Source organism: Piliocolobus tephrosceles, chromosome 18 (genome assembly GCF_002776525.5).
Source record: "Piliocolobus tephrosceles isolate RC106 chromosome 18, ASM277652v3, whole genome shotgun sequence".
Lineage (NCBI taxonomy): Eukaryota > Metazoa > Chordata > Mammalia > Primates > Cercopithecidae > Piliocolobus > Piliocolobus tephrosceles.
The window spans coordinates 38,333,506-38,343,509 of NC_045451.1; the positions used below are offsets into that span (position 1 = coordinate 38,333,506).

The following is a 10,004-nucleotide window of genomic DNA, read 5'->3' on the forward strand; positions in this document are numbered from 1 at the left end:
TGTCTCTCACAGTTCTGGTTAAATTCTTACATCTTAACCTCTCTTAAATACTCAGAGACAGAAATTTCCTTGAATGATTATAAGTTAGATTGTGTTTATAAATTAGCTACTACAGTGCCCAGTTCATAATAGGCATTCAATGAATATGTATTCCTTTTTCCTCCATGCTATAATTTCCTATACTCAATGAGGAAGAGACAGAGTTAAACAAATGAGAAAATAAAAAGTTTCATTGCTATATTTAAATAATAAATATCTCCTTTATTAGTGGGTTATAAGAAATTGTAATATAAATTGTAATATGAAACAATTTCAATGTTATAAGAAATTGTATAAGAAATTGTAATATGTTGACCACTAGAAAGATGATGGAGCAAGAGCAAAGAAAAATCCCTTTGGTTCCAGAAAATCTGCTGAAAAAGAGGAAGGCTTATCAAGCCCTCAAAGTCACCCAGGCAAAGCAGGCACTTTTGGCAAAGAAGGAGCAGAGGAAAGGAAAAGGGCTCAGGTTTAAGCGACTGGAATCATTCCTACATGATTCCTGGTGGCAGAAACGTGACAAGGTGCATCTCAGATGACTAGAAGTGAAACCTAATGCCTTGAAATTGCCAGATAAACATTCCTTGGCCTTTGTTGTACGCATTGAAAGGATTGATGGTGTGAGTTTACTGGTGCAGAGAACCATTGCAAGACTTCGCTTAAAGAAAATTTCTAGTGGTGTCTTTGTAAAAGTCACCCCCCAGAACCTAAAAATGCTGTGTATAGTGGAACCTTATGTGACTTGGGGATTTCCAAATCTGAAGTCTGTCCGAGAACTCATTTTGAAACGTGGACAAGCCAAGGTCAAAAATAAGACCATCCCTCTGACAGACAACACAGCGATTGAGGAGCACCTAGGGAAGTTTGGCATCATTTGCTTGGAAGACCTCATTTATGAAACTGCCTTCCCAGGGAAGCATTTCCAGGAGATCTCATGGTTCTTGCGCCCTTTCCACCTCTCAGTGGCCCATCATGTTACCAAAAATAGAGTGGGCTTCCTCAAGGAGATAGGCACACCTGGCTATCGGGGTGAAGGCATCAATCAGCTCATCCGTCAGCTGAACTAGACCCAGGTGTCAAACTGTGGTAAATTTTTATCAATGAAGTGGAAGCATGTGTTTAATTTTTGGAAATTTTTATCAAGTATCTTCAGAGAAGATTATATCCCGCTTTATCTTCAAAAACTGGAAAGTCTGGGTCAAAGAAAAGATAGTAGCTGGCCGGGCATGATGGCTCACGCCTATAATCCCAACGCTTTGGGAGGCTGAGGCGGGCGGATCACCTGAGGTTGAGGGTTCGAGAACAGCCCGACCAACATGGAGAAATGCCATCTCCACTAAAAATACAAAAATTAGCTGGAGGTGGTGGCATATGCCTGTAATCCCAGCTACTTGGGAGGCTGAGGCAGGAGAACTGCCAGGCGGAGGTTGCGGTGAGCCGAGATCACGCCATTGCACTCCAGCCTGGGCAACAAGCGAAACTCCCTCTCAAAGAAAAGAAAAGACAGTAGCTTATGTTCATGGCAAGCGCCTCTCATCACAGTCCAGTTCCAAGGAAAAATTCCAGTGTTTTCTACATTGGGTGCTGCATCGTCTGAAATCAGTACATTCTGTGGAGGAAGCAGTCCTGCTTTGTTGCATCTATCTTAGGGTTTAATGTTGGTAAATGGGTCACTCTAGCATTTGTACAAGACTCTCTAAGACTCCTGCAGCAGTTGACCAAGCCCAAGGACTTAATTGAATCTGGAGAGTCCTAGGGCCTTGTTTTGAAAAAGACTTGAAATACACATAGGAAAAAAGGCATACAAATAAATGTCCACTTGTCTCTGCAAAAAAAAAAAGAAAAAGAAAAAAAAGAAAAGAAATTGTAATATGTTAACTAAAATAAAAATTTTGGTATACAAGGTGTAAGAAAAGTAATATATACATAACATCTAGAATATATGCTCTAAGAGGTTGTATCAACTTGATTTTGAGATGTCGTTGTATGCAAAGGTAGATGAGATATGTTTTTATTTTGTTTTTTTTCTCCTGGCTTTAATGGACTTTAGATTGATTTAAACATTGGAATAAGAGTGATTTTTTATGATATGGATAAAAACACAGAATCCAAAATACCTGGTTTATGCTGTCCAGAATCTTTACCAGTGGAGCAGCAAACTTTTTCTGTAAAGTGACAGTAAGTATTTTCAGCTTTTCAGGCCATGTTATTATCTCTGTTTCAACTACCAAACCTTGTGGTTGTAGAATGAACACAGCCATAGACAAAACGTATAATAATGGTCATGGCTGTGTTCCAATTAACCTTAATAGCATTCATATTGTTGCCATATTCGGCCCAGGGGTCATAGTTTGCCACTCATTAATTACTTCAATTGGATACAAGGATTTTCCATAATTAATAATGAATGTCCTGTTACATGCCTAACCCTATACCATATACCTTGTTTGATGGAACTGAATAGAATATACATATCAGTCATATAGCTTCATCAACAGAATTATGAGCAAGTGACTCAAATTTCCCAGGATGTACTATTGCCCTTTTCTAGAAATTCCCGTTTTGTTTCTTCATGTTTCCTCTTCCATCCAGTTAGATTCACCTTACCATCCTCTATTTTATTAATTCATTTAATTAATATTTATTAAGTGTTTTCCCAGACTACTTATTTTAAACAAATTTTCAATAACTGGCAAAAATGTCCTGATTCTTGTATGAAGATAAATTTTAAAAGTTAAGGTGAAAGTATTAATCCATATAGTGAAAAGAACAGGTACCAATGAACAGCTGAAATAGATTGTTACGGTAGACAAATTTTTTCTTAAATTCACTTCCACAGGGAGAAGATTTTTTTGATCTAAGGTTGGTACCAGGCTTAAAATTTTGTTATTTAGAGTACATTAAATTTAATAATTCAAACTTCATTATTTTTTAGTGGCATTATGACAGTAACATGCACATACATATATTCTTTATATGTATATTTGTAGATTAATTTCAATAAAACTAACAGTTTCTGTGAGTTTTCAATCATTCACATTCCAGTGTGAATTAAATTTTCTCTTGCCTTCTCAACTGGGAGTAAACTAGAGTATAGAGTTCTCATAGATATACAACAGTGGTTCATAAACTGTAACCAGCATCATGAAACATCACCTAGAAATGTATTAGGTCTATTGAATCAGAAATTCTGTAGTAGGGCAATCCAGAAATCTGAGTTTTATAAAGTCCTGCAGGTGATTCTAATGTTAAAGTTTGAGAACCACTCTCCAATAAGCTAATTGGGCAGGCTCTTTTCCTTTTCTCAACTCACTGTCTTTAGTAAACCAATTCCAAAAATTTTCTGACTAGGCCATTGTTTTCCATCCATTGATCCTTCTACTCACTGAAAGTTAATATATGTGAAACACATAGAAGAATGCCTGGACTATGTGTATCCAACTCTGTTATAATTTTTGTCTTATTTTTCACTTGTTCTTACATAACTCCTTATCTAGTTTTAACTCCATGGTTAATCTTGACAAACATTATTTTGCTACTTGTTCAACTCTCTTGGCACTTTCTTACTTCATATTACTGGCTTGACAAAGCTATGAATACAATTCTCCAAGTACTCTGAATAGGTATCTGCATAGCTAAATGGAAGAAGAGACAGCCAGGTGACTGGTCTCACTCAAAATTCACGATCACTAAACTCAAGTGGGACATTATCTGAGCCCAATAATCAAACTACTATTTCCAAATCCCCCTCTCCCTCATTCCTCTGGCTAGATACTTCATAAAAGTTCATCTTTCAAATTTCTAACATCTCTTCCACAATTGCCAATCAAATCTGATAACTGTATTTCACTAAGATAATTCAAGCAATAAGAGAATTTTCCAGAAAATCCTACCTCATCTACTTATCCCATCTAGTGCAGTATTCAGTATGCTCTAAAAGCATTATGGATGGACTATCCATGATCCCACCTAGGGCCATCTCTCTATTGGTGTTAGATCCCATCCCTTCTGACCTACTAAAGACAATGCTTCAATAATTCTCCCATCTCCAACCTCTCCAGAAACAGTAAATTTTCCCTCTTTAGTGAATCATTCTCATCACTATACAAACAAACCATTATTTTTCCCATCTTAAAAAAAATAAATAAACTGTATTCATCTCACTTTCCCTCTTTATTTCTTTTTGTTTTTCTTTCTCTTTACCTCAAACTTCTTAAAAGAGTTGTGTATACTGGTTCTCTTTCACGTAAATTGGATCCACTCTGATGAGACTTCCCCCCTGCTCCTAATACCCTACAAAAACTATACTTAACATTATGAATTACATGTACGTTGCTAGATCCAATCGTAATTTTTTGGGCATTTTCTTTTCTTTTTTCTTTCTCTTTTTTTTTTTTTTTTTTAGATCGAGTCTCTCTCTGTTGTCCAGGCTGGAGTGCAATGCAGTGATCTCCACTCACTGAAACCTCCTCCTCCCGAGTTCAAGCGATTCTCCTACCTCAGCCTCCCAAATAGCTGGGATTACAGGCACGTGCCACCATGCCAGGCTAATTTTTTGTATTTTTAGTAGAGATGGGGTTTCACCATGTTGTTCAGGCTGGTCTCCAACTCCTGACCTCATGATCCGCCTGCCTCACCCTCCCAAAGTGCTGGTATTACAGGCGTGAACCACAGCGCCCGGCCATTTTCATACTTTGTTCTCCCTAAAGAACGTATTGCACTTGACTCAAATGACCCTCTATGGGCCTAGTTTACCTGTTACTTTCTGGCTTCCTCCTCTTTATCTCTTATAAGCTTCTTTTCATTTTCCTGAACTCTAAATTGCAGAGTAGCCTAAGACTCTGTTTTTGTACTGGTATTTGTACTCATTATTGATATTACCAAGTAGATGACTCCCTTAGACTCCTGAGTCAAATATCCAAATGCTTACTGGCAACTTCACTTGGATGACTAAAAGGCATCCTAAAATTAATACATTCAGGAGCTTTCACTTCTGGTCATAGTGAAGCATTAGGAACTAGATTTATCCACTCAATGATAAAATTAACAAACAATACAAAAATATATATAAGCAATGATTTTTAAATATTGACCTTCTAGTACAAGGCAGAGATTTCTGAGAAAAGTGAAACCAATGAGTTGAGTCTTATGGTTGCCCCAAGTTGCTGTCCAGGGACTGTTCTAGGATGCAGCACATACAGGAGGTATCTAAGTGGAATCTAAATTTCCTTGTGTTGAAGAGACAGAAATCCAGAAGGGCTAAGGTAGACTGAGTTCACAGTGCAGAGTGCCAGACAGAAGACAACTACACATAGAGGGATTCTAGAGATTTGAAAAGGGTCTCCTCAAGTTTCCAACTGAGTATTCATCATTGTATTTGTGTATGCAAACTACTTCAGACCCAGGGGTGTGGAAGGCACCCAAAAGGAGCAAAAAGAACAATCTTTGGCATTTTCATAAGACCAGTAATGGTTTGTGTTCTCACAAGCCAGAGTAGAAAAACTCCATAATTCATCAAATATTGGATAAAGTACTCAGAATAGTGCTGACTTAATAGTCAAAATGAGTCCTGAAGAAACATTGTCCCGAATCAGCCTCACAAAGCACAAAAGGAAGCATTACAAAGATCAAAACATTTCTAAGTAACATAATTGCACCCTAGAACAATGCTCAAGAATATTTATAGTAATGTCAAAAAATCCAGAACACAAAAAAATAAAAGTCACAATGCCCAACATCCATTCATAAATTATCAGCATGAAGAAAGATGAAAAATCAATCAATAGAAATGTTTATCAATAATTTAGATAATAGAATTAGTAGACAAGGGTTTATAAACAGTTATCATAAGTTGCATTCCACATGTTTAAGAAAGAAAAGATTAAGCATATTAAAAAAGTGAAAGAAGAAATAAAGATACAAATTTGACTTCTAAAGAGGAAAACTACTTATCTAAGTTAAAAAAAAAAACAACGAATTAGAGTTTGAAGAGAAAAAATCAGACTTAAAGGCATAGCAATAGAAACTGCAAAACAACAATAAAACCTCGAGTGACAACCAAGGAAATCCCAAAGTATTAGTGAGCAGTAATATAGCATCAGGTGGCCTAATATATGTATAAATGAAGTTTCCAAAGAAGGTTGTAACACTAAGAGAAAAAAAACAGGAAATAAGGGAATAGTTTTTAAATTTAATAAGTAATCTAAACCAACAAAACCCGAACACAAAAAGTGGAAAAAAACTATACCAAAGCACATGCTAATCAAATTGCTTAAAAAAAGTGATAAAGAAAAATACCTTAAAAGTAGCCAGAGGGGGGAAAACACATATTCAGAGAGGAACAGATAATGACAGCAGACTTCCTATTGGAAATAATAGAAGTGAAAAATCGAGAAAGTAGTATAGATAATTTACTAGGGGAAAAATTATCTAATTTTCAGTGAATATTAAGATTCCTGCTGGTAGTGGTGTCTCATGCCTGTAATCCCAACACTTTGGGAGGCTGAAGTGGGTAGATCCCAAGGTCAGAAGTTCCAGACCAGCCTGGCCAACATAGTGAAACTCTGTCTCTACTAAAAAATACAAAAATTAGCTGGGCATGATGGCGTATGCCTGTAATTCCAACTTCTTGGGAGGCTTGGGCAGGAGATTCACTTCAACCTGGGAGGCGGAGGTTGCAGTGAGCCAAGATTGTACCACTGCTCTCCAGCTTGGGTGACAGAACAAGACTCTGTCTCAAAAAAAAAAAAAAAAAAAAAAAAGTTTCGTTTACAGAACCCTCTTTAGTCAACCTTCTTCTACAGACAGGACTTAAGTATTAATATTTATTTATATAATGAATCAAGCTTAGTACATCTCTGTCCACTATAGCATATACATTTCTAATATTTTTTTTTTCTTTCATGAATCTTTTCATCAGATCTGTGCACTTCTTAAAGATGGAATCTATTTAGCAATCATCTTGACCAGTACTTGGTATAAACTGGAATTTACTAAATCATAAAAAGGAGCAGAAGGTAAATTACTTTCATGTTGTAATTATAAAGATAATAGTTCACATTTATTGAATATTTACTATTAGTATATGAAATACTTTGCACATTTTTACACAAAATATCTAATTTAATAATGCTACCAAAACTATAATGTAGTCTTACGGTTTGGCTGTGTGTCCCCACCAAAATCTCATCTCAAATTGTAATCCCCAGAATCCCCATACTTTGAGAGAGGAACCAGGTGGGAGATGATTGTATCATGGGGGCAGCTTCCCCGCATGCTGTTCTCCTGATAGTGAGTTCTCATGAGATCTTATGGTTTTATAAATCAGTTTTCTCTGCTCTTGCTTGCTCTCTCTTGCCTACTGCCATGTAAGATGTGCTTCTTCCCCTTCTGCCACGATTGTTTTCCCGAGATCTCCTCAGCCATGTGGAACTGTGAGTCAATTTAACCTCCTTTGTTTATAAATTCCCTAGTCTAGGGTAGGGGTAGTATCTTCATAGCAGTGTGATAATGTTAAAAGTATGTAGGTACTTTCAACATTCATCTATTTTTAGTGTTCCTTTATTATTATTAAAGAAACAAAGCTTTGAGATGTAGCAAAGTGGATATTCACACCCAAATGTTTTCTATAACAAAGCATCCCTTTCAGAATTTAGGTCCTAAAACCTAAATTCGAGGGTATTATCTGCCCCTTAATAGTTCTGTGATTTTTTAGGAAGCTATTTATCTTTCAGCTTTAGTTTCTTCACTTACAAAAATAGGATAATAATATATTACAAAGTTTCTTCTAATGATTAAATAAGATCACACATTTTAGAGTGCCTAGCATATGACAAGTAGCTAACAAATATCACTTATGTATTACATCATAGTTACAGAAAGCTTTAATGTGGGGCGGCCCTCAGCAGGCCATCAAAGGAAAGGAACTTGTGTAAATACAAGTGCAAAATGGATGGGCAAAACACAACCCTCTCTGTGGTGTCAGTGCTGAACTTACTTATTCTGTCTTCAATAGTTCCATGTTGTTTTGTTTTATTTGTATTTATTTATTTATTTATTTATATTTTTTGAGACAGAGTCGCCGAGGCTGGGGTGCAGTGGTGTGATCTTGGCTCACTGCAACCTCTACCTCCCGGGTTCAAGTGATTCTCCTGCCTCAGCCCCCTGAGTATGTGGGGTTACAGGTGTGTGCCACCACGCCTGGCTAATTTTTGTATTTTTAATAGAGATGGGGTTTCACCATGTTGGCCAGTCTGGTCTTGAGCGCCTTACCTCGAGTGATCCACCCACCTCCAGCTCCCAAAGTGCTGGGATTACAGGCCTGAGCCGCTGCGCCCAGCTCCATGTTGTTTTCATAACTTGATGCTCTTTGAAAAATGGGGAGATAAATACTCTCTTTAAATATATGTCTCTTCTACATATAAAGAGTTAAGAGAAGCCGGTATCTGTTGAAATTCCTGGTCTGCTATGATGAAGGGCTCATAAGGCATAGGAAGACCATTTGGCAACTATGGCTAATGGTGCCATAGCCACAGGACCACAATCTCAAAGAAAAGAAAGTCTACCTTTTGGGGCTGGTTGAAAGGAGGATTTAGCACTTAAACACTTTTATAGGCCAATATTTTACGGGAATCAGTGCTCCTTTCCTGCTGATCTCTTTGGTGTGCATTCTTGGCCTAACCTTAAATAAAATCTTCTTAGAATTAAACCACCTCAAATACACAACCTTGTGTTCAGTAACTTTTGAATGAAAATTGAACAAAAGCCAATTAAGAGCTTTGTTTTAACCTATCCGGATAATACCTCAATTAGTTGCATTTGTGACATGAATTTCCTTGGATAATTAGTCTCATGGACTTTTGCCAGAAGGCATATTTCCCTTTTCCCTCCGCACTTTCTAGCAGTGGCTGAGATATTAGATGAGTATTCTTACAACAAATTATATTAAGAAGTTTAATTAGCAGGAAATAAAATATTACACTGATATTAATCATTAAGTGGTTAGGCTGCATCTAGACACTGACAACTACTTGATCTGTGTAACCCTTTTAACAAACCGGCAATTGTGGCCTCTTTGTTCCACTGCTAGTTTGTCAAAATAATCTCCATCGAGTGGCTTTGCTTCTTTGTTCAGTCTTGCTAAATTTCTAGTGATTCTTTTGCATTTTTTGGCTTTTGTGTCCTAAAAGGCACATGAGTCTTCATAGTCATTAAGATACAAAACTGATTTATTTTTTAATGCTCTCATTAATATACACTAGACATCAATATCTTTTAGCCACTTAGAAATCTTGTAGCAACTTCAACGGAGCACCATATTTTCTCTTTACCATAAGTGGCTCAGATCTGATCTTCCTCTAATCTATAGACCTTGTAGTCCTTCCTCCTTTCTAAACTACATTTCAACTGAATTAAAGGCTGAGATACTTTCTGATGTTTCCTATAGGAGGAGGAGGATTTCTTTCACTGGCTGATGCAATCAAATTTCTCTCTGCCTATCCCTCGTCCTTTGATAGTCTTGTGTTTTGCTTTGTCCTTTCAGCTTCGTATCAGGCTTTTTTTTTTTTTTTTTTTTTTTGCTTGAATATACCCATAGATTCCTCCTCAGAAAGCGCTTAGTGTTTTTAATTTATATTTTAGGTTTTCAGTTGCCCATTGTGTAATCAATGATTGGAATTACTGTTAATATCTTTCAGGTCTTTATATAATATAAATATTTTAAATGTTAGAATCCTATTATTTATATGATATGTGCAATCCTCTCATCTACCCAAATCTAGAAAGAATCTAGAGATTTGCCATTATGTTGGCAAGACACACTTTTGTAGCTCAAATTTTAGTGTGTGTGTATACACACACACACACACACACTTTGTGTCATTGCAAAACAACTTAATTTCTTCCTTCAGATGATAATTTTTATTAGTAAAGGGTAAGTTTCCTGGTAAATTTCTCATCAAGCTGAC

At 36.6% G+C, this 10,004-nt stretch overlaps 1 pseudogene; it reads left to right on the top strand.

The window, feature by feature from the left end:
* The first annotated feature begins 359 nt into the window (after positions 1-359).
* On the top strand, positions 360-1,106 carry LOC111539590 (annotated as a pseudogene).
* Positions 1,107-10,004: the final 8,898 nt, after the last annotated feature.